General features: G+C 39.2%; 1 protein-coding gene across 1 annotated transcript in view; it reads left to right on the plus strand.

Annotated features, from left to right (window-relative positions):
• Positions 1-18,540, plus strand: part of CDYL (chromodomain Y like) — a 106,430-nt gene that overhangs the window by 77,369 nt on the left and 10,521 nt on the right. The window lies entirely within an intron of this gene.

Below are 18,540 nucleotides of genomic sequence, written 5' to 3' on the forward strand. Positions count from 1 at the left end.
TAAATGAATCAGTTGCACTGGCAAAAAACAAATATAAAGAAACTAAATTAAACAGTCATTGATTCTCTTGAATCATAAATGCGGCTTTGCTAAGCAGATGAGAGGGATCAATTTTCAGTGCAAACTAACATAACTTACTGTGATAAATAAGGGGACATCCTTTCCAATAAGAAATTTTAAAACAAAAGAAAGTTTACATGGAATTTTTAGTGTGTATATGTTTGCATAGGCTGACTTTCAGTGGCAGCGATGTCAGATGGGTAGATTTCCATTGAAACTGTAACAGGGAGTCATCGTTATAAATCACATTTATTGGGACTGGAATTGGTTCTGGCCATCTTACTTGCTGTATTTAAACTCTGGGACAGTGGCTTGAGATTTTTTGCCTTTTGGGAACAGGAGGGGCATAAACATCAGGCTCTCTTCATATATCACACAAACTTATGCCCATTACCAGAAAAGTAAAAGAAAGGGAAGCAAAGGAAAATGTCAGTAACAGAATCTTCTGTGGTGAATACCGGGCTTGCATTAGAGGGAATTACATGGCAGAAATGTAGGGGATGTCAGGAATTCCCATATCCTGAGAATGTCATGTATTGCTGTCAGTTTGCTTGCTGAATACCTGAACTGTCAGGCCTAGATGAGCCTTTGTGCAACAACTTGCAATTGAACAGAGCTTTGTCCTTTGTGTCAAGAGATGTGCTTTTATTATCATGTTAAAATCCTTTCAGACTTGGCCACCTGTTAAGTTTTTCTAAAAAGACTTGACTGTGTGCACACTCAGCAAAACCCTCTTCATTTTTTATCCATTACATTGCCTGAAGATCGCCTACACTGAGCGTAGTTTGGCTTGGAGATTAACATAACAGCGCCTGCAAATGTTTCCTACTAACAGGATGCTTGGAGTAGAGGAAGTAGACAGTCTCCTTTTCAATAAATGGATATTCTCAGCATAGAAATGCTGCACTGCTAGCTAGGCTTCTTTAGAAACACCTGGGGGTGAGTTTTATAACCATCTCCTTTTGTGCCGAGAGGGCTGTGAGGGCTGGAAGAGGGACAGCTGAGGCTCTCTCTGATCAGACCAGGTGGGGAAGGGGCTGCTCACCAAATTACAACCAGCTGTGGCTGCCTCTGCTGGCACTCAGCTAAAGACTCCTTCTGCTTCAACTTCTTTCCCCCTCAAACCTCCCCCCTTTCCCCCTTTCCTTCTTGATGAATTTCATCAGCCTTTTCCATCTTTTTATAATGTCATCTTGTGCTTCGCTGTAGAAGAGTGACTCCATGCCCTTGCTGCATCCTTGCAATGTCTGCCTGGCGGGGAGCCCACCACCTCCTGCCTGCCAGCCTGGGACAGCAGCTGCAAACTGGCAGAGGGCCTAAAGCATCATCAGGGTGGAAGACCCTCCTGAAACTCTTGTTCAGCTACTGAACACTCCTTTTGCTCCGGTTGATGTTTACCTGCAAAGTATTGCTTGATTAGTTTGGGGAAAGGAGGAAGTTGAAGCCCCTCAAGAGAGAACTGGCTCTGCTTGGCTGGGACTATGGAAAATCTGTTTTCCCCTTCCCCAGTATGCTTTGTATGGCTAAGTAACTTTCAGCATTCAGAAGTAATACAGTAATAGTGGGCACCACTGGAGACACATGCAGACACAAAAACACTGTAAGTTCAAGAAAGGAAAAAAATACCTTCAAAAAATAACTGTAGGCATCCCCCCTCAGTAACTACAGTAAGACAGGCAAACATGTTGCTCTTGAACTCCCTATGTCCTCTCTCACCATTGTTCTATCCTGGCTCCCCCACATCAGGGGAAAGTTGATTTTACTATGGTCCGAACTTAAATGCCAGTAATATCAGAGGAATCAGGCTAGCTTTACTTCTCTTCCTGCAACCCTGCCAAATTCTAGCTTAACGCAAAGCATTGCAGAAGGTCATCTCAAAGAATGACTTCGAGAGTTGGTCATAAACTCCCTTGAGCAGTCCAAAATGTATTACACAAATTCTATCCAATAATAGCACCCATATTTAATTTAGATAGTATTTTGGTTGTGCTGAAACCAAAGCAGATTAGCAGTTTCCCCAGATGAATGACTGTGTTCCTTACCCTTAGAGAAAAGAGTTGTCATTTTTAATCTGATCACTTATTATTAGACATTTCATCTTACCACGGGCTATTTTTCTCAGTCTTGTGAAACTGTTAGAAGGCTATCATTTCTTGTACCCAGCCATAGAGTCCAGTCTCTTGATTTGGAAGTATTTTACAAATAATGTATAAAACAGGAGTAACAGTCATATTATTGCAGAGATTATCTGTTTGGAATGGAGACTGCAATCCATAGGAGCATTCTTACAAAGATCTTACATAACATCAAACCTTAAGCAGAGATACAGATATGTATTGGAGCTGTGGTTGTGGCTTCCCAGGCAAATACATGAGCATCCCCACAGAAGAGGATTTTTCACCCTCAGGGTTCATTCAAGGACACAGGTAGAGAGCTCCCCATCAGGACTGAAAGCAGCAGTCAGCTAAGAATCTGACTGTCATTCTCTACAGTTTGCTAGTCTACACCTGCTACCATAGGTCTGGGTACCTTGTCTTTGTATTCCATCTTGTTGAAAAGCAACTGCTTTTAGGTCAGGACAAAAGGCATAAATGCTATATAGAGTGATCACATATACATCACAGAATACTGGGAAATAGGGCTGGAAGAGACCCTTGTTGTCTAATCCATCCTCCTCCCCCAGGACTGCTCTGCAGATGCTGTTGTTGATTCAGTCAAATGGTTTTCACATGCAGGGGAATCCATCAGGGTTATTGGGAGACACCTGTAGCTCTGTGGTTAAAGAATGTGCCAGCTAGTAAAAAGACTAGTAGCTGTTATATCACTGTACAGAAATAAAAACAAGGAGCTGCAACATGGAGGTAGGTTCCTTTTGAGGGTCATCTGTTGAAGCAGACGGTGTTTTTGGTAGTGTAATAAAGTCTCAATGCCATCTGCTTTTGTAGATGCCCTTGGGACATCAGAAATACAATTCTAGCTAGTCATGGATGCAGGGGAGAGGAGATTTAATGAGGGAAATTTTCAGTGAAAATCACATCTCTGGAGGTACTTGGCTTTTTTGTTGAGCTACTTTTGCTTGTGAAGAATACAAAATGGGAAAATCTTGTTTTGCTTTCAGAGTCTAGGTTGAATTTACTTTTTCCTGAAGTATTTAGCTGTATGAGAACATTAAAAGACATCTCTTGGGCCTATGGTAAAGTGGAATTAAAACACAGCATAATGGATGTCTGTTATTTTAAATGGACCATACTTCACCCTTTTTGCTTATGGGTCCTGGTTATTTGCCTGGTTGTGTAGTGTGGCTGTACAGCCCTAGCTCGCTAGTGCGGCTGTGTGGGACAAAAGCTTTGGGTTTTGTAGAAGAGTCTTGACTGGAAGGGAGGTTTTTCTCCAGTGCTTTTGGAAGGAAAATAATTGTGAGAAGTTGTTGTTTCCAATTGCCTTGTGACCACTGACGCGTGTAGTTTTTTATATTACCAAAGCAGAGTAAAATCACTGACAGACCCTTTCAAAGAGCAATCTTGAAACAGCACAGGCCTGAATTCAAGCCATTGGTTTCCCTTTACTACATAAGAGAAGCATTCTTCCAATCTCAGAATTTGAGATTGAATCATTTCTGGCTTTCAGCTAAATACATGTGGAACTAAAGTTGTGATAAATTTCAAATCTACCTGTAGGATGTAGTGCTGGGTTTGTTCTGCTTGAATTTTAACCTTTCTCAAGGAGAAGCTAGTGAGGTAAGTGCTGTATTAGTGTTTGCAAATTTTATTATGTTTCTTATTTATCTTTACTACAAGTAACATCAATAATATGTATTTGTGTTCATACAGCAAAGTAATTAGGACAGCTGCATTAACCCTAGTAATAAATGCTATAATTATTTTACTTCTGAATGGATATGAGCAACACTTTAACAATAGAAGTTGCAACAAAAGCGGAGCTTAGAACAAGGGAGAGGAGGATCCTCTTTACAAATGATTCCAATTTATTAAATGCACATCGGGCTTTGTTTTGAAGCAGCATTTTAATTTTGCTTCAGAACAGTTTAAAAGATGTTACTTAGAAGGAGTAAATCTGAAAACAAAAGAACCACCTGTTGAAGTTTCTTGCTGTGTCTCGGTTCACCCTCTGGACCAAAATCCACTGTTTGCCCACTTCTGTTCTTGACTGTGTCCTACTTCATGGTCATCGTATTTGTTTTTTGTATATTATAAGAAACATATATAAGCTAGATGAAAAGGAAGGGATTCTAAACTTTAAACTGTACTGTTTTAAACCTTAACCGGCATAAAATAAAGGGAAAGGCTTTGCTTGCTGGTTGGTATACACAGATTGGTGCGTGGTGAAGGACTTGTCTTTGGAAAGAGCAGTTGTGAAAGAACCACCCAGAGTGGCACTCTGGGAGTCTGTCTGAAAACAGAGCTGTTTCATGGGCTGGTAATCATAGAGTCATTTAGGTTGGAAAGGACCTTTAATGTGATAGAGTCCAACTGTTAACCTGATGCTGCCAAATCCACTGCTAAACCATGTACCTTTTAAAGGATAGACAACATGTCATGGCATGTAGTAGACTTCATGTCAAAGCGCATTTCTTCTATTTACCTTAGCCACTAGTTTAGAAAAAACAATTTTCCCAACAGCTTTAGAGGTTTTATCAGTTGCAGTGTTTTCTGTCCTTCAAAAGGCTGACAAAATCATCAGCTAAGCAGTCCCAAATCTGCTTTCTGAGTATATATTGCACTAATATAATTCTCAGACATGTCAGGGCACTCTAACATTTTCCAAGGGCTTACTGGAGCATTTGTTAGATTAATTTATGGAGCCTCAGCTTGAACGTTAGTCTCCTTTCCTATTCTATGCATTTTACTCTAGAATTTATTATGGTCAAAACTCATGCTACTGGGACAGTCCTGGACCTAGCAGGCAGGGAAGACCCTGCTCGTGAAGAGGAGGTGACGAGTAGTCACACTTCCCTTATGTCCCCTGCTTGTGCTTCATACCACTGCAGATTATGGCAGCCTCAGTGGATATGTGGCTTCATGTCCCACCTCCCACTCTTGCTCATGTCTCAGCAGGACATCCTGTCTGCTTCTGATCCCATTTTCTTTTCTGTGATAACTTTTCTGATGTCTTTGCTGTGTAGGTAAGCCTTGATAAACTACGAATTGATGCCAGCAATGAAGTGTGCTGTATTTCCTTTGCAGATACCTGCAGTGGTCTTTCTCATTATTTTTCTAATTGGGAAAGTTTAAAGACTTTTTATCACATGATGTTTTCTGAAGTACAAATAAACTAGTCCAAATAAACTAGCTCACACAAATCTGTTCTGAACTGGAAGTTGCCTTTTGCTTGCAAAAGTTGTTCATAATTTCAATGTTAATGTAGCCATGCTATTGAAATATTAAGAGGTAGATTCACATCAGGTGGTTTTTTTAAAAAATGCTGTAGAGTGTAGGTCATGAAAGAGTATGGTAGCACTACAGTGATACCTGTTCTCTGATGATTTCAATTCTTCCACTTTCCTGTGCAGATAAATCATTTTGTAATACTGGGACTCAGTCTCATACTTTAAATGCTTTACATGAGGAAATAACTGTGTTTTTTTCTATAATTCTTATGTGCTAGTCAGTGTATTATTTAAACTGGAAACGTGCTGCTGTTCTCTTTAGACGTGCTTTTCACATTACTCTTGGTTATCCTGTCCGCTTTCTGCCACCCCTTCCCCACACATTCTTGCTTCCTGCTTGGTCAGCAGCAGTACTCAGGAACTGATCAATCTGAAAGCTAACCAAATGCACCCCGCAAAAATGTCTGGCTTGTTCCTCCTGTTAAATTAATTTTGTTGGGTCTTGTGGGTTTTTTTGGCATGTCTTCATTTGTTTATGTCAGTTTATTACTCATTTCTTGCTACTTAGTCATAAGCTGATATTTCTGTCCAAATAGTGAGCACAGAATAGGAAAACACTGATACTTTTGCCTGGCTATTCTTCTGCAGTTGACCTATATTTAATGGTTTTTGTAAATTTAGATAAAGATTCCAGTTGTCTTAAAACTGTGAAAACCAAAGGGGGTGGAAACACTGGTGATGGTAAATAGTTTTAAACTAGAATTTGGTTTAACCTTGGAAGCTCTGGTGGAATTGTTCAGCAAATCTGTTGGTGGAGGGAGAGAAGGTATTAAGAAACCCAGCTGCCTTGTTTCTGGGTTAGACAGAAATACCTGCAATGAATACTTGTTTCTGGTCTGACAGACTATACAGGGAAGAAACAGAGCAGCAAAGGGAAAAACATCTTAATTTCCATGTTATGTAAGCTATATGGCTGTTTAAGTAATGATAAGTAATTCATTTTGTGCTGCCTGCCCAGATCACAGGGGTATGGAGAAGCTCATGGAAGAAGGCCCTTGACTGATTTTCCTGAACTTGCCAGTGAAATGGAGTGTCAGTCTGCTGGCAAAGACAGTCGAGCACAAGGACAAACCTGTGGCAGACTTCTTCCTTCTTGTAGCAGGGATGAGCTTCGTTAATACGTTTGAAGTGTTGGTCTGATCTGAGCCAGCATATAAATGTGCTGCTGCTTTCTCATAGTCTCCTATTGATTTGAAAGAAGGGGGGAAGAAGTAATAACTTTTTGTCTTTTAAAGAAAACCCACAATCATCCTTTTAGAAATTTCAGTAAGCATGTAATTGTTTACAAACTAATGAAAAGGAGGATCCCACTGTAGCATTTTTCTTAATTAGAATGATTCAAAAGAAGAGCTTGAAGATAAATTCCACTGAGATATCGATAGTCTTTTAATTGAGCTGTGGGGGAATATCTGATAGTGTGATATTTTCTGTGATGTTGCTACACTGGGAAAAGTAACCTACCACAGTAACTAAAAATGGACAAGGTGTTTGGGTTTGTAAATCACAGTACACTGATATATAGATAAATAACAGAATAGAAAGCTATAAGCAATATCATTGTTTCACGTAACTATTGACCATATGGCAACATATTCTGAGATCAAATGGAGATACAGAGTTTATTACAGCTTTGTATATCAAACTCCCAACAACAGAGAATGTTACTATTATCGTGCAATGACCCTGAAATCTTTGTTGTTACTGACTCCCACTTCTTGACATCAATAAGAACTTTCATGTTTTAGGACTTTTATAAAGTAAAATTAATTTTTGATTGATAACTTTTACTTTTTAATGTATTTCCAACTTCATATCACTACATTTTATATATACAGCTTTGATGCTGAGTGAAATAGGATTGCTCCTGTGTTGAGATATTTTCAAAGCCTGACATGTACATTAGATGTGCGTATATGTGATGGGTAGGCTTCTTTATTTTGCTTGGGGTTTTTTGATGATATGAAACTACAAAATACTGGTAAAAATATGGCATATATATTTATATTATAACCATATAATCTACCTTGTAAGAAGTTATAACATTTCTTTGCAGTATCCAGCATGGCTTTCCTGGGTATTGCTTTGAATCTCCAGGAGGTTTTAAACAGAATGACACTTTTGAAACATGATTTTGAGAGCAGTCTTGTTTATGAACAGAAATAAACTGCAGAGTTTAAAGGCTTTTCATTTGTTGCCCCCTTTTTTGTTTTAGGATTTTGGTGGGTTTGGGGTCTTGTTTTTAGGTTTTTCCCAACTCTCTCTGAAATGAATACGTATTTTATTACTCAAGGTATCTTCCAGATTGTCTAATCTTAAAGTAAGCAAGTCTCAGAGGTATTTCACTTACTGTGATGCATTTCCCATATAGACCATCACATTTGTCTGTTTCTCTTTTTTTACTGTCACTCAGCAATCTTACAATGTTCAAGCCTCGAAGTCTGTCATTTGTTATAAGTACAATATATTCATACTCATTGTAAATCTTGTCTGGTTTCTTATGGCATGCTGGTTTCCCCACTAATATTTTAATTGACTTTGTTACTTACACTACATTTCACTCTTATTTTTGGTCAAATTCTTCTGTCTTTTTTTTTTAATAACTGGAAAAATTATTTGTGTTTAGCATCTGTAACTATGAGAACTTTAGAGTTTTGGTTTGCATTTCTAATATCCGCTCTTTATCTGTTTTAGCATCTCCCTGTATTCTTCCCAGTGTTCTTTACTTCCTATTTTCTTGTAAGTATAGCATATTCTCTTTTCCCCCTCAGTTCCTATTGACCTGTTTAACCATGTGGAGTTAATTGAAGCTACATCTCACTCCTGAAGAAATTAATTCAATTACTGTTTAAGTTTAGTTCCATTTATACACCCTCTCCTTATGACTGTGCTATCTTGCTATTTATCTAAAAAGTATTTAATGCAATATCTTTTTACATAACACATTTATCTAAAATTGCACAGCATTCATCTTGGTAGAAATTACATTTCAATTCCATTTGTTGATACTCACCTGCTTCTATTTTCTATATTCTTGGTTTAGCGTTGGAATCTGTCTGGAACAGGTGGGTTCCTGGCAGGTTTTAGGAAACAACCAGTTGTGTAAGTCGTCTGTCATTTTGTTTCATCTATGACATGTTTTAAATGGATAGAGCTCTCAATTGTGACTAGTTATGTACTAGTCCCATTATTTTTGTGTACACGATCATTGCTTTACTCAGTAGTAGTTCTCCTGTCTTTTATGTAGTGACTTCCTCTGGTGTTTTTGGTTTCTCTATGTGTTGTTAATGGATTTTTTCCTAAGGCAGGATTCAGCATTTTAAGGTGCCTATTGTATCTAAAGATGTTCAGAGCCTGTCACCCATGAACCACTAAATGTAACTCTGAGCACAGCTTTATGAACTTCCTGCTGAATATTTGAGGCTCCCGTGCTGGGCTTTGGGATTAAATAATTGGAGTTGCAACAATTACCTACCAAGGCCAGAATTCAAATGGCGATTTTTTTCATTATTGTTTATTTTATTTTCCCCCTTTCTTTCCCCTGCTGTCTCAAATTACCAGGTTTGGGGCCCAAGCCCTTCCATGCCCTTGCAGTGATAGCATTTAAAAAATCTACAAATTGACTCTTGAACTATGATCACACCAGGACAACTCCCCTGAAAAGATGTGCTCCTACCTCCGTCTCCAAATACACAAATAAGTCTTACTTTCCTATTGCCAGCTACACAAGCTATAAAATTATCTCTGAGGCCATGGCACACTTTGATTTAAAGCGTTAGATATGACATACTTTGTTCTTGCTCTTGTGTAGTAACAGGCATTATGGTACCTAAGAAAGCCTCTCTTGGTTTTGGCACAGTTGATAGTCGGTGCTAAATCCTGTTTTCTGAAATGGATCTTAACTGGTTTAGCTTTTCTAAACTTGTTCTGAAATTTGCCTTAAACCACATTGGTTTTCAGGGGGGAAGGGGGTTTGGTTGTTTTTTTTTTTCCCCTGCCACATCTGTTATTTCCTAATGCATTGATTATTTTGTCCCCTTCAAAATTTCAGCCTTCTAGTATTGGTCTTCATAATCTCTTCAAGGCTGTGGTTTCATGTTAATATATTGGTGCTGCTGCAACAATATGTCCCATTTAAATATCATAGTGCTTATTCTGTTGCTTCCTTTAACTCTTCTGCAATAGTATCAATATTGCTACTTGTACTTAAATCTAGACATATACAACTTCTTTACAGGGAAAAGTAGCTTTTGGGAATTGCGACCACCTGTAACTAATAATCCTGGCTTCTATACTGACTTGTTCTGTTGCCTGAGGGAAGACACTTGCAGCTCTGCACCACTCTCTATGTATGGCAGCAACTGTTAACTACTTAATTAGTGCATTATGAAGCTATCAGTTTAGGGGTTTTGTCTGTGAGATTTTCCCTTCATTGACAACAGTCAATGAAGTAGAAAGACTAAGGTCTTAAAGAGAAGCTGAATGCTTTCCTCTGCAATATGAAGAGTACTCACTCAAATGCTACCCATGATGTGTGTGATCCATCGTGCTGGGTTAGGGCAGCTCACTGCCTCCAGTTTCTCCCAGCTGCTAGCCAAGATTGAAGCATTGCCTTCTCTTGTTCCCTGCTTTTGGCTGTGGTTATTGTCAAGTGATTTACCCTGGACACGGTTTTATATAGTTTCTTGTTTGCCACTGTATTCTTGATTTCAAAATTTGATGAAAAGGCGTTCTTGTTATAAGTGTTTTCCCAAGACTCATGGCCGCGTTCAAGATCTTCACTCTGCAAGTCCCGAAATGTGGAGAACCATACCACTTGTGCTGAGGTCAAGCTGTGGGGCTTGACTATGTGATGTGAAGACAAATGCTGCCTGTATTTTCTAGTAGTTGCCTGCAGTGACATGGCACAAAGCCTAATCAAGGGAGGATATATTACAAAAGTTTTCCTCATGCAACACATCTGATCCAAGTCTTTCATTCTCATTAGTCTCCTGTTGACTTTGGGACTTCCTCTGGTGGGGTTTCTTTGTTTGTTTGTTTGTTTGTTTTAATTATTGTTGTATAATACAGGAAGAATAAAGAATTCTGGACATTCTCCATGGCTGCTTCAATTCAGGCATATCCTCACATACTTGCTGATCCTAGCTAGTATTGTCAAAACCAGGGAAGATCAGGTTCAGCTCGAGCACAGGTTTTATTTACTTCTTTCCATCGTACTCCATTTCAGCTGTTGCCTGTGGATCGTATTTGGGATTTGTTCCTCTGCAGCAATATGAAAGGACAGATCTCACTAGATGATATACTGCGCTGAATTTCTTCTTGAGTTCAGAGCACCTAGCTATTCAGCACCTGTTGCATAGGATACCCAAAGATACCTTTCATCATCCTGCTCTTAATGTGGGCTTATTTTCCCAGAATATTGGGAAAACTGGTGAGGAGATTGCCTCTAGAACAGTTTGCAAATGCCTCTTTAGATGTGGTTTAAACAACAGTTGTGTACTTTGCCTAAAGGAAGGGTCTTTCAGAAATCATCTTGGCTCAAATCCTGGACTCTCCAGTGGAGACTACTTTCTGTTGAGTACCTCTGAATCAAAAGTAAGAACCTGCCTGGCACAGCCATTTCTGAATGTGCCGTTCCTCAAAGGGCTCTAGAGCTGTGTTTATACTTTCCTGAGACCTCTCATCTTCTTTTCACCCATATTTCCTCCCCCTGGTGTCAATGTCCAGCTCCTGATTTTTGCTCCACAAACCTTGAGGCAGCAGAAGTGCTCCAGAAGCTAGTAGCCCTCTTGTCCAAGTGCAAGGCTCAAGACTAAACATCCATCACTGCAATATTTAGCTTTTTTCTAAGAGATACCCAGAAGGCATCAAGTGAAGACTCAAGAGACTCCTCCTTCAGGCTTCCCCTTCCAACCCCAGTCACTTATTTCTGTCAAGGTCGGTATTTTCTGTTGGAGGGTGCTGCTACAGAATAGATGGCCCCATATTAGTAGCAGCCAGCAGCATTGCATACTGCAGGTTACCTGAGTATAGGGTGTTAAGGCACACAGCTGTGCACGCATGGGTACTGGAAGATGGCCTCTCTGCTGCAAGCTTAGCAACCTGTTGATACCTCATAATAAACCTGTTGGTGAAAATCCCACAGGAAATTGAGACATTTACTATTAATAGTAGACATTAGACAGGAGCTGAAAAGACACATGTACTTGCTTGAGATAGACAAGTAAAACCAGAGGTGCATCTTCCAGCAGGGGTGGTCACTTCAGGTACTCTGAGCACTCTAGGGCTAGGATCTCTTGCAAAGCTTGTATCTACAGATCCGTGTCCTGAACCTTGGAAAGCCCTCAAGCCCCCATTTTCTGCTGCCTTTTTGCATTGAAATGCCAGATGTTGAAGGGCAGTTGTGAATGGAGCTCTTGCAAACTCTGGTAGTGAAAGCCTTATGTGTGTGACAAGAATGAAATATGACTGTCGACATGTTTTAAAAAGAAGTAGATGAAAGTATTCTGCCAACACAGTGGTGCTATACCCATCTGTATAAATCTCACTGATAATTTAGCTAAAATGTTTCAGAAATGTTTTGATGTCATTACAAGAATTTTGTCATGTATACCTGGCATGTGTATGTTTGTGTCCACCCAGCAAGCTGCCTGGGATGTCTTTTGGCAGTATCTGTTCTAGGCTAGCCTTACATTAGGGCACTCTTATTCCACAGGAAGAAAGCATTTTTTTTAATCACTTTGGGGATTGGATTAAATTGCTATGAAGTATTCTTAATATAGAATGTGTTCACCTTAGGAGTTAGTGTGAAATAGCTGGGTATATTTCAAGTGTCAGCCTTAGCCTATTTTGTGATATCTTTCCTCTGTAGATGAGCCCCGAGAGATGTCCTTACTTAACTCTCAAATTTGAGAGCATTTCAAATGAATGCCATGGTATCATAACCTGCAGCTCCAAGAGTGTCAAGATAAGAGGGTTCTTCCTTATAAAATGCTTCCAGTATTAAAAGGCCTTCAAAAGGCATCTGTAACCTGGGGAAGTCTTTTCCCATTTGTACTTATGTGTGAGAAAAAGAAATACAACTCTTTGCTTCCCCCATCAAATACATTGGTGCATACTGTGAAATATGGCTGGGATTTCTGGACTGAAGTAATATCAGAGGCGCTTAAGAATCTTCACATATATTTTTTTTCCTTGCAGCCTCCTAGAGCAACAGCTAAAATGGTGAGAATTATGTGCGCTGTTTTCTATTGTCAGCCAGTAGCATCCTGAGTCAATGGGAGAAAAAATCGCTTCCAGATGAGTCTAAATCTGCAGCAGAAAGGGGGAAGAGAACAATCCTAATTTATTTTGATGCTATGATTAAGGACAAAAAGAGTTTGCTCACCTGATGGGTGTTTGCTTATGTATTTCCAGTGAAATAATAAGAATGGAGATGTATTTGGAAAGCCTTTTGCAGTTGTTAGGAGGGGGACTTTGTTTCCCACTCTAAGACTATGGAAAGTTTATATAACACCTTATGCATAAAAATGCATGGTTCATTTTTAAAGGCAGTAAAACTTCAACTTTTTAAAACACCTGTTGCCAAATTGCATGTTATTAATGTTATCCTTTGGTTTTTATGGACATGGTCTTAAGTGTTAGGTTCAGAATTTTGTTATTCCCATCTTTTACTAAGGTAAACCTGTTTAACTTGAGGGGTGGAGAAATGCTGTTTCCTCTGTAAACATATAAATATATTTGACTGATGCTGTATGTAATCAAAGAAACAGAAAGCTAGCTACAAAAGGGGGGGGAAATGGCTACTGTAGATGATACTACCCTAATGTGACATGGCAGCAAAGGTGAAAACTGGTGTAGGATAGAAAGACTTTTAATTGAGTAGAGAATTATTACTAAGGGGCGGTGTGTGTGTCTCCTTGTGTTAATTTTGTTGGCAACAGTGTCCTGTAAGAACTGTAGGTTTTTATGGGACCAGTGTTTCAAAGTGACATACAAAATTAACAGCTATACAAAATACATGGTAAAGAGTAGACATTACAGGGCATGAGAAAAGGTGGGGGTTTTTAGCAATTTGAAGACACACATTGACAGTCAAGCCTGCTAGCTGCTGTAGGACTGTTTACTGTGGAACTGACGTCCCACCAAGTGCTACTAAAGTAATTCGCCACTTAATCTGTGCTTAAAACCTACACGTTTTTCAATATAGAAAGGTGACATGTTTGCAAAACCAGCCAAAGAACATCGATTGTTGCTTGTGTAACTATTGAAACAGAATCAAGAAGCAGTTGAAGCTTTATTAGAAACGATAAAGTTACAGTGCACACCCTCCCAACTGTAAGAGTCTGGAGGAGGTTTCAGCACCAGCAGCAGGGTATCACAGTGATCAACAGCCTATAGTCTGAAGAAGTGTTGCCCTTTCCCCACCCCTCTTCCCCCTGGCATCTTTAGGGATGCCTGTACTAACACTAGGGTACGTGCAGCTAATTATGGATCACACTGTGATTTTTCTGTGTTGCATCAATACAGCACCATGTTCTGGAAGGATTTAACTAAAATATACCTTACTTTCGTAAATGACATATACCTTCTGAACACTCAGAAACACAGAGCAAAGCAGGAATTTGAGTTGAAAAGTACAAGAAATTAAGATTTTTTTTTCTTGAAAATATTTATAGTGATATTTCAAAGGATGCTGGTACTTTTGTTTGTTTCCAAAATGTAAGTGCTATGTATGTATATTATGTATTTATGTAAATACATGTACTGAGACAAAAAATGGGTACATACATAGTTTTCTTTGGAACTCTCATCTTAAATTTCTGTAATCTGTGCCAATACACTACAATTGTGATAAATACTTTCTGTGTAATTGCTGAAGCAGAGGTGGAAAAATTACTGGAAGATGTTACATATTACGTTTGCACTGCGGTATCACTGTCCAGGGTCAACATCTCATTGTGTGAGGTATTTGATGTAGTGCGGAGTTAACACTGGAAAAGCTTAATGGTGTTTATAGTTAGAGCTTGCTTGTACATATGAACATGTAGGAAACTGCTGTTTATAGGCAAAAAGGGCACAAGGCAACCAGCACTGGGCAACTAATGGGGATTCTTGTGGCTTATGTATACAGGGGACTGTAAAGCAGTGGAGTATAGGAAGGACTTTGGAAAAAATACAGCCACCTTCTAGCACTTTTTGTTTGTTTAATTTTACAATTTTCCCCCATCAGTTCTGCACATCACATTTTCCCCTCTGTTACTTGAGTCATAACCAGTTACAGTTACAGTGTTATTTTTGCAGTTAACACTGTAAGAAATTGTTGTTGCCACTGTTTCTCACTTGCTTATTCGGGTAGGACACTTATTAACCGTTTTGTCACCTAGTGTAGGGGAGGATGTGGGTGGTGCATGGAGGCACGGGCATCCCTGGAGCTCCTGGTGGGCACTGCAGACTTAACTGAAAACACCAAGTGGTTTTGTGATTTAAAACGAGAGGCTGCTTTCAGCTCAGATGAATGCCAAGCAATGGGGAGGGACAAAGCAGACTTCTGGGCAAAACTATGCCCATAACAAAATAAAAACCCGTGCCTGGACAATGACTGGTTCCTGAATCCATGTTACTGCTCAGGAAAAGGGCAATGGGTTTGTTTTGGGCAGCTTTCTGCAAACACCTGCCCGGTGCTAGTTTAAAAAAATAGTTGGAAATTGTTATGGAAAAGGAGTAGGGGACAAAAGGCTTGAATATATCATGTTATAAAACCCCATCTTGAATACTTGGACCCTATTCCAAGATTTAGTAGAAAAGGAGAGGCATGGAGGAGAATGACAGGCTTGGTCTGCTTCCAGAAGCAGAAAGGGTAAATAAGATTGGGACTAATGAACCTGGCGAAGGGACATGATGAAAGGGATAAAGTGAAGATGTATGTTGCAGAACTTACTGCCAAAAGATACTTCAGAAGACAAAACCATAGTGGTTTCAGAAGTAAATTGGACAATCCCAGTGGGAATGAGGATTTAATTATGTGGGCTTTGGTGCAGCCAGTGGTTCTGGACATACAGATTTTAAGAGCTGCTAAATTTCCGGTGGCTGGAATTGGGGGAAATACTCAGGCAGCATGTTCACACCTCCCATCTTCTTGTGCTTGTTCCTTAGACATCTGTGCTAAGCCTTTCAGAAGCAGCCTACTCTATCAGACAAACCTTTGAATGGAGAGTACCAGCACTTGTCCGGGTGTACTTGAAAATAAGCGTGCTAAAGAGGCTTAGCTGGTTTTGGAGCACCTGCTTGGATGTGTCCCAGTATTGTTGGAGGGAGGGAAGTGTCTGCATTCAAGGCTTGCTGTGTAAGCTAAACTGAACTTCTCAGAAATTCAAGAGGCAGTAACTGGGAGGCATGAATAACTTAGAGAGGAGCGTGGGATTTTGACTTTTGGCTTGTTGTGAAGTTGCACGTTACTTGGTTTGGTTTTAACACTGTTTATCTAGATGTCTGGCATCGTGCATTTTCCTTGTTACCCTGCTCATGTTTTGGAGAGGTGGCTTTTTTTTTTTTCCCTGTTTTCTGCCAGTGGAATGGGAATGAAGACACTTTTCCTGTTCTGTATTTTCTGTCTTTGAGTAAGACCAATTCCTTTCTTATCTGTTGGGTTGTTGGTTTTTTTTCTTCCTTGGGAGAGCAGCTGCATGAAAATGTGACTGTTACCAGGTTTTAATCAGCAGCTGCAAAACCAAGTAGTCCTCTTAGTTTCATTTTGCATCTGTATGGTGAAGCTTTGTGCAGTAGGAGTATGGCTTGAGCTTTGAGAAGATCCCATTACATTAATTGTTGGCATTGGAAGGGGGTTTTTGTAACTATAAAAGCAGGGGTTTTTACCTCGTAAACAACATAGCTCTGCGTTAGTTGACAAATATCCAGGGTAAACTGCCTTTTTTCCAAGCCCTTATTGTTTTGGAAGGCTCAGTTTATAAGAGGAGTGCTGTGGTGTTCTGGTTGTCTTTGCTATGCTGTCTTTATTGATGTATTAAAATGCAGAACTGCTTTTGCTTTGTTATGAAATCTATATTTTCACATGATAAAATACAGTTGTAATTAACCTGAAAATAAGAAACCTCAATGCAAAAGTTTCATGTGGGGGAATCTATGGCAGTACAGTTAAATCTTCCAGTTTTAATGTGCCTAAAAGTGTGTTTACAAGACTGGATGTAGGAGACTTCTTCCACTGAAGTGCAGCTGTCCCTTGTTTGTGGTTTGAAACTGCAACTATTGACAAGTACAGGCAGAATTTATACAAAAAATGGGAAGGCCTCTTTGCCAGTTCAATAAGCATGAAAACTGGTGTGGGGTGTTTACGTCTTGGTCTCTTTGCCAAAAGTTCCGTCTCTCAAAGTGTGTGATCATTGCCGCTTACATCTCAAAAGTAATTTTCTGGTATTTGAGTATGGTTTTGGAAGCATGAGTCGTGGGAAAAGATCTACTCATAGCTCTTATACAAGTTTACTGACTCTTGGGGGTTTTTTTGGCTTAGTCTAGTCTATTATGCTGTCCTGGTTCTCTGCTTTTTTCACTATGACAGAAGGCATAAAATCTTGTATTTGGTTTAGAAATGAGAGGTGTTTTCAGTTGTTTTCATTTACCTTTTCCATGGCAAAGCAAACCATTGCAGCCATTTTTCCATGTAGTCTTGTGTTCCTAGTGAAATACAATGGTGCTGTTCCTGCAGCATTCTGAATTCTTTTAAAGGAATGTAATCAGCATAAGGTGGTTTAGAAGGGAAGAGTATCAAAGACATCCCTCATTGGCTGCTTATTTGGTCTGCATCAAATTTTGATTTATTCTGCTGCAATGAAAAAAAAATGGTAAGAGGTGAAAATTTAGGAATCAACATGAACTTTCCGTGATGTTATTTAATACTAACTTTACTTTTCATTTTGTTTACCTCTGTCTCTGACCACAAACTGAATTCATTTTCTTGCTCTTCACTTTAAACAATTGACAAACTTTGAGTTGTCTTCTTCACAAATGCTAAGGATTAAATCACGCATACACCAATAAAGAGACCCTAAGAAGGAAAATAAAACCTTGTTATTGTATAGCTCCTTTGACAGAAAACTTGCCTAATTAATCATTACAGTTTTCTAACCAAAGATTCATTTATTTTAAAATATTTGATATAAAGACTTCATTTGTATCTGCAGGCAGTTCCTGAAATAACACAAAAACCATGTAATGTTCTAGGGTTTAAGTTAGTTTTTCTCTTAATATATCTTTCGTACTTCATGTGGTCAAAGGAAGCAACATTTGAATACAATTGGAGTGTGGAGATACAGGATATTCGTTATTTAGGTGAGCCTGGTTGATGTCTACACTGGACACGCATTTGAAGCCTTCTAGTTAAAACTCACAGCATGGCATATTATTAGAACATGAGAAATGCAGCTTCTTCAGAAAAATAATACTGAATTAAGCAAGATCCATCAATGGCATTTAATTAACGATTTCTGGTTTAACTGTACTTCTTAAGACATACCTGTTTGGGAGACAAGGGCTGTGGGATTCCAGTAGGTTTTAACAGACTCAGACCTCAGTTTTCAGGAAAAAGCTGACAAAACTTTCCTATCCTGCAAGACATTTTTCCAGCATTTTAACTCTGCTGCCCCCTCCCCCCATGCATACTTCCATTACTTTAGTCTGACAGGTTGCATGGAGACTTTACATGAAGACTTTAACATACAGATGGGTTATACATCTAAGATGTTATCCTATTCTCTCTTACAAGTGCCAATTAGTTGGTGTTAAGTTTCTAATGTGTAATACAGAAAAACCTGTCCCTTCTGTGTCATGAGGAATTGGCTGGTTACTTGCATCCCCTCAAATTTTATCTATTTAAGTAACTGGGAACTAGACCAGAAAGACATAATGCTCTATTTGACAATTCTAATAGCAAAAATTGTTTAGACTTGAGAAATATCTCATTGTCTATGAATCCATCAAATATCCATTGCTGCATGGGTCTTGTTTCCCTCTCAAAGAAGGGTAGTCAGTATTTCTTAATTTCCATTTTCCTTTAGAGTATT

Source organism: Melopsittacus undulatus, chromosome 1, assembly GCF_012275295.1.
Source record: "Melopsittacus undulatus isolate bMelUnd1 chromosome 1, bMelUnd1.mat.Z, whole genome shotgun sequence".
Classification (NCBI taxonomy): domain Eukaryota; kingdom Metazoa; phylum Chordata; class Aves; order Psittaciformes; family Psittaculidae; genus Melopsittacus; species Melopsittacus undulatus.